This window comes from Lygodium microphyllum, chromosome 20 (assembly GCF_053477565.2).
Source record: "Lygodium microphyllum isolate KBCC chromosome 20, Lygodium_microphyllum_v1.1.10, whole genome shotgun sequence".
NCBI lineage: Eukaryota > Viridiplantae > Streptophyta > Polypodiopsida > Schizaeales > Lygodiaceae > Lygodium > Lygodium microphyllum.
This window is the reverse complement of record NC_141154.1, coordinates 60,867,069-60,874,358: the sequence shown is the minus strand read 5'-3', so window position 1 is coordinate 60,874,358 and position 7,290 is coordinate 60,867,069.

The window sequence follows — 7,290 nt, the reverse complement described above, 5'->3', positions numbered from 1 at the left end:
AAGCTACAAGTGAGACTCCTTCCTTCTCTCCCACAATCTTGACATGGTATCAGAGCCTTGTTCGTGGTAAGGACCTCAAGAAAGCAAGCCAAGCTCGCGGTGTTCTGGTAAGAGGAGCAGTGTTGCTTTCATTTTCTATTTTGGGAGCAGATCTCTGCAGGTAGCACAGCCGGAAATTGCAGGAGTGCATTGTCTCAGGTTGAGACGCCCTTCGCGGTGAAGCAAGAGGGCAGTATATGCTGCGGGCGAGCCCTCGGCGACCTTGTTTTTTTGATTTGAGGCCATTTCGGGGCCTGTTTCGCAGACGGAAGTTTTCTGCACGCACTCAGGAAAAGGCTCAGTTTTATGCTGTGCAGCCACTGTTCTACAGGTCGGTGAAAAGTTACTGTAGAAATTGCATCATATGCTTGTGCGCAGAGACATTGGGAGTTTCAGAATCATCCTTGGTTCTTGTTTATGCAAAATCGTCACTAGGAAGTGACTGTGTGGTCAAATACCACTTTCGCCAGTTTTGCAGATTTGCCCTTGTGAGGGTGAAGCTGTGTTTTTTTGCAGTGACAGAATTTCTTGCAGTATTCTGTGATGGCGTCTGATTCTCTTTCACAGATTGTCACTGAAAAGCTTGACAAGAACAACTTCCAGGCATGGAAGTTTAGAATGACGAATTTCCTTATGGGAAAAGGATATTGGGAATTTGTTGCAGGAAATGAAGAAGAACCAGTTCTTCTTGATGTTCCCAATCAACAGCAAATGCAGGCATTCAAAGCATGGCATGAGAGAGCCAGGAAAGTTATGTACTGGCTGTCTATCAGCATTTCAGACTCTATGATTGTGCATATTCAGGATGCAAGTACGCCAAAGGAGGCATGGGATACTCTGTCAAAGATGTATAGCACAAATACGCAAGCCAGGAAAATGCAGCTCAAGCAAGAGTTGCACAATGTGCAAAGAGAAAATATGAGCATCAATGACTACCACATGAAGGTGAAGAAGATTGCAGATGCACTTGCTTCCATTGGGTCGCCAGTGGAAGATGATGATTTAGTTTCTGTGACCTTGAATGGTCTAGGAAAGGATTATGCACAGTTTCGGACATCCATTTCAGTTCGTGAAAGATTTCCTGATTTTGAGGAGTTGATTGCTCTTCTAATTTCTGAGGAACAGAGAAATGGTGGTGCATCTTCTTCAGGAGGAACTTCAAAAGAAGCTGTCTTCTACTCAAATGCTGGAAGAGGTAGATGCAGAGGTAGAGGAGGCCGATTTGGAGGCCGTGGCAGAAATCAGAATATGCAGCAGACTCAAGAAAACCAGTCCTATGGAGGAGGACGTGGTAACTCTAGAGGCAGGGGGAGCCAAAGAGGTCGTGGTGGATGGCAAAGAGGCCAAAATGCAAACAGTAATGTTGAATGCTACTACTGTGGTAAAATGGGTCATATGGCTAAAGACTGCTATAAAAAGCAGAATGACATCATGAATGGAAAACTGCAACAAGGGAATTATGCATCTTCTAGTAGACAGGGTGATGACAGAAATGATCACTTGTTTATGGTGCAGCACATGAACAATTCTGTGACAAGTGCAGAAGAAAGCAATGATGTATGGTATGTTGACTCAGGTGCATCAAACCACATGACAGGTCATGCAGAATGGATGGAGGATGCAAGGAAAACGGAAAAACCAGGATTTGTGGAGACTGGTGATGATACTGCACATCCTATTGTGCAGATTGGAAAAATTCCCTTGTCTATGCAGGATGGGAAAAAGAAATACCTGTCCAATGTATTTCATGTCCCGAATATCACCAAGAATCTGGTTTCTGTTGGTCAAATGGTTGAACAGGGCTTGCAGGTCAGATTTAATCCTCATGGATGCTTTGTTGAGGATATGAAAAATAAAGGTCACTTGATAGCAAAAGGAAAGAAGAAGGGTAGAATGTTTACATTGGATGCAGACATGTCTGAATTGAGTGCAGCAATGTTTGCACATGGGACCGGTGTAGTTGCAGATATTGATATCTGGCATAAACGCATTGGTCATGTTAATGTACAACGACTTAAATCAATGCAGGCCCAAAATATTGTTGCAGGTTTGCCGAAATTCAAGGTTGCAGAAATGCATAAGGTATGTGAAGCCTGTCAGTTTGGAAAACAGGCAAGGAAACCATTTCCTAGACATGTTCAAGAGAGTGAAAAGCCATTGGAATTAATCCACTCTGATGTGTGGACTACTAAAGCTGCATCTCTTGGAGGCTGTCATTATTTTGTCACTTTTATTGATGACTATAGCAGAAAAGTTTGGGTGTATTTTATGAAAAAGAAAAGTGAAGTTTTTGGGCATTTCAAAACCCTTAAAGCTATGGCTGAAAAAGAAACAGGTCTGCAAATAAAATGCCTAAGGTCAGATGGAGGGGGAGAGTACCTCTCAAATGAGTTTGCAAAGTTCTTGCAGGAGCATGGCATAAAGCAGCAATATTCATGCAGTTATACCCCACAACAAAATGGAATTGCAGAAAGGAAAAACAGGCATATTGGAGAGGTATCTCGTGCCATGCTCAATGAAAAAGACTTGCCAGATTTTTATTGGGCTGAAGCAGTTGCTACAGCAGTCTACATAATGAACAGGACTCCCACTGCAGCAATACATGGAATGACTCCAGAGGAGAGGTATACTGGTAGGAAACCAGATATTTCTCATTTGAAAATTTTTGGTTGCATTGCCTATGTACATGTGCCAGATGAGCTGAGATCCAAGTTGGATCCAAAAGCTGAGAAGTGCATCTTTATTGGTTATTCTCTGCAGCAAAAAGGGTATAGATGCTATAACCCTTCTACTCGTAAGTTTACATTGAGCAGAGATGTTGTTTTTGATGAGATGAGTAGCTGGTATAAACCAGTAAATGTGATTGATGATGTAGATGCACAAAATGGTAATGCTGCACAAAATTCACAGCAGCAGTCACAAAATATTAGTGGACCTGGAGCGTCCTCTAGTAGTGGTTCACATTCTTCGCCATGGACAAGCAGATTGAGATCAGGAGAATCTTCTCAAGGCAGTGCAAATAGTGGTATGCAAGTGTCATGAAAAGGAAAAGAGAAGGTAGATCAGCCCATGTTTGATGTGAATGCAGGTCACTCTTATGTAGATGGTGAATCCAGTGGCTCAGAACAGAGCATTGATGATGAGTTGGGTATTCCTTCTATTGTTACACCTGGAGTAAGGAAGACCAGGGATGTTTTGAGAGCACCTGGGAGTGAACCTACTTTGCGTAGGTCTACGAGAGCTAGGTATACTATGGATAGGCTGAAATATGATGGATTTACAGCCATTCACTATGCATATATGGTTAAAGTGATACAAGAACCAGAACCCACTTCTTTTGAGGAAGCCATGGGAAAAGAAAAATGGGAGAAAGCCATGGATGAAGAAATGGATGCCTTGGAAGCAAATGGTACATGGGAATTGGTACCTTTGCCTAAAGGTAAAAATGCAATTGGCTGTAAGTGGGTTTATAAGGTGAAGCACAATGCAGATGGTTCTGTGAACAGATACAAGGCAAGATTAGTAGTCAAGGGGTATGCACAAACATATGGCATTGACTATGAAGAAACATTCAGTCCAGTTGCAAGGATGGCAACTGTAAGAGCAGTCATTGCTATGGCTGCATCAAAGGGATGGTCTTTACATCAGATGGATGTAAAGAATGCCTTCTTGCATGGTGATTTGCAAGAAGAGGTCTATATGGAGCAGCCACCAGGTTATGTGCATGCTGTTCATCCTGAGTTTGTTTGCAGGTTGAAGAAAGCCTTGTATGGCTTGAAGCAAGCACCTAGAGCATGGTCTGACAAGATAGGACAGTATCTTGTCACTATTGGCTTTCAGATTTCCAAGGCAGATTTCTCACTTTATGTGAGAAAAACAGAGAAATGTATTATGCTACTTGTCATTTATGTTGATGATTTGATTATGACAGGTGACAGTGATGAAGATATCCTTCATGTGAAAATGCTATTGAAGCAGAAGTTTGAGATGAAGGATTTGGGAGAGCTGCGTTATTTCTTGGGCATTGAGGTGATTAGATCACCAAGTGGGATACAGCTCTTGCAGAGGCAGTATGGATTGGACATGCTGTCCAAATATGGGATGACAGGCTGTAAGCCTATTTCAGTTCCTTTGGAGCAGAATGTGAAGCTGAGCACAGATACATGTGAGCTTCTAGAAGACCCTACTATGTACAGACGCATAGTAGGAAGTTTGATTTATATGACTATTACCAGGCTAGATTTGAGCTATGCTGTTGGATTGGTAAGTCAGTTTATGCAGGCTCCAAGGAAACCACATTTGGATGCGGCTAGACGCATACTCAGGTATGTGAAGTCCACATTGCAGTATGGACTATTTTATGAGACTGGGGTTCAGATACAGTTGCATGGATACACTGATGCTGATTGGGCTGGTAGTATTTCTGATAGACGATCTACCAGTGGATATGTGTTCTCTTTTGGGAGTGTTGCAGTCACTTGGAGCAGCAAGAAACAGCCTACAGTTGCCTTGTCGAGCACAGAGGCTGAGTACAGGGGTGCAGCAATGGCTGCATGTGAGGTAGCTTGGTTGCATAAGCTACTTTATGATATGCATCAATCTACAGATGGGCCAGTTGTCATTTATTGTGACAACATGAGTAGTATACACTTGGCAAATAACCCAGTCTATCATGCTAGAACAAAGCACATTGAGGTGCACTATCACTATGTGCGAGAGAGGGTTTTACTAGGTCTTATTGATCTAGTTTATGTCAGCACAGAGGATCAGGTAGCTGACATATTCACGAAGGCATTGGGCGCAGAGAAGCTGCGCAAGTTCAGAGACCTGCTTGGTGTGCAGGAATTGGGATTGAGCTCGAGGGGGAGTGTTGAGATATCGAGCTCCACTCGTGATACGCCAGGGTGAGCGTTGTGTATTTATGTCACGGACTTGTCAGTTGCAGACGCGGTTGGTACACCGCCCGTGAATAATAGCTACATGATAGCTATCCTTATCTACTCTAGTTCGTGGCTCAGTTAGTATGCCACCTTAGTTAGTTGAGTTTGGTTTGAGACCCATATTTAGGGTTCTTCTATTTCTTTGTAAGTGAGTTCTTTTGGCTTACGCAACTAAGAAGAGAAAAACAGTTTTCAGCCTCCACCCTTGTGTGTATTCCCCCATTGTGCAAGCAAGAAAGCTACAAGTGAGACTCCTTCCTTCTCTCCCACAATCTTGACAGGGTGGACAAAGGCAAGTAAAGACATCTCATATAAGGAAGGTGTACCATGTCCAAGGTCCAGCTATGCTGAGTAGAAGCGCTAAGGATGTGAGGCCATTTGGCTATAGCAATAAGTCCACATTGAGTCCATTAGACCAATGTGGCAAATCGAGAATGTATAAACACATAACGAGAAATGCAAGATGGGTTTGTGTTGAGATGGCAAGCTCAACATGTGCGGACATTGATGATGGACCGCCTGGCTAGATGAGTCTGCACGTCTACACTTAGCATATTGGTGGTCATTATGATACTCACATGGCCACTGAATTATCACTTATTATATTTAGTTTGTTACACCTACCTTCAGCTGGCAAAGACATAGCCCTAGTCGATTAGTGTAGTTGGTTATGCACTATTTGACTTAGTAGACCACTTTTTTTTATGTTGTATCTTATCTATACTTTGTGTACATGGTATTGTGTGTGGAAGAAGAAGAAGAAACCTGCAAGAAAACGTTTTGGTCTCCATCTCTCTTCTTGTGTTCTTGAGTGAGCTTTCTCTTGTGTATACAGTGTGTGTTTGGTGTAGTAGCTCAAGCAAGTCCCCCCACCATGTGATTTTTGACATGGTATCAGAGTCGCATCACTGAGAGAGGCTGATTTTGAAGGCTAAAGTGAAGGAGAAGAAGCAAGGTTCGAGCAAGCAAGCAACGGGTAAGAAGCTCTCCCATTCTTCCACTCTCTCTCTTGGATAGTGCCTGTGGAGGCACCAAAGTAGGGTCGAGCAAAAATCTCAGATTGCTGTGAGATTTGATGTGCAAGTAGATTGCTGTATATTTTGTAGATTAGTCCTTTAGGGCTGTCCGGTAGTTATTTTGGCCGTCTGAGGCCATTTCAGGCCTCGTTTTAGAGCCGCAAGGCTGAGGACAGTAGTTTCAAGGTATACTGTGATTTTGGCTATATGACCGAAAGTGGTGCACAGGTTGCAGATTGCGAATCTGTAATTTTTGAGGTGTTTACAGAAAGCAAACATAAGGTTTATCTGCAATAGGTGGTGAGAAAGGTTGCTTGGTGTATTGCTATGCACGTGTTGCTTGGTGTATTGCTGTGCACGTGTTGTGGAAGATTGCAGAAGACTAGCTTGCTGTGTTATATCCTTGTTTGTGATAATGGCAGAGAATAGTGGAAATCCCATTATTGAGAAGCTCGACAAGAAAAACTACCCTTCATGAAAGTTTCGTGTGATGAACTTCCTCATAGGAAAGGACCTTTATGAATTTGTTTCAGGTGAAGAAAAGAAGCCAGAGCTGGATATCCCTCCGACTGCAGATGAGTTAAAAGCATGGAAAGAGTGGAATGCAAAAGACAAAAAGGTGATGTAATGGCTATCTGCAGTTATTGATAATACTATGCTGGGACATATCAGGAATGCAGAAACTTCACATGTAGCTTGGACAATTTTTGAGAGCATGTTTTCAGTAAATACAAAGGCACGAAAGATTCAACTCAAGCAAGAATTGAATGCCTTGAAGAAAGGGAAAATGTCTGTCAATGAGTATGTGTTGAAGGTGAGGAGCATTGCAGATGCTTTAGCAGTGATTGATGTAATGCCGGATTATGATGATTTAGTTTCATCCACTCTGAGTGGCCTTAACAATGAGAAGGCATGGAAATCATTTGTTACTTCAGTATATGTATGGAAGCCATTTCCAGATTTTGATGAGATGATCTCTCTCATGATTACTGAAGAGATCAATATACAGGGTGATTCATCTAAAAGAAATGGTGAACAGGTCCAAGCATTTTACTCGAGTTCAAGAAGGGGACGTGGTAGATCCTCTTCGAGAGGCAGTGGTATGGGACGTGCTAGCGATAACCAGCAAAATAGGTTCAATCAACAGTTTGGTGAAATGCAGGTTTTTGGAGGCAGAGGAACCTTTAGAGGCAGGGAGAGCTCTAGAGGAAGAGGTGGATGGCAGAATAGAGGTTCTGGAAATTCTGCTATTATTTGCCATTATTGTGGCAAAACAAGCCATATTGCAGGCCATT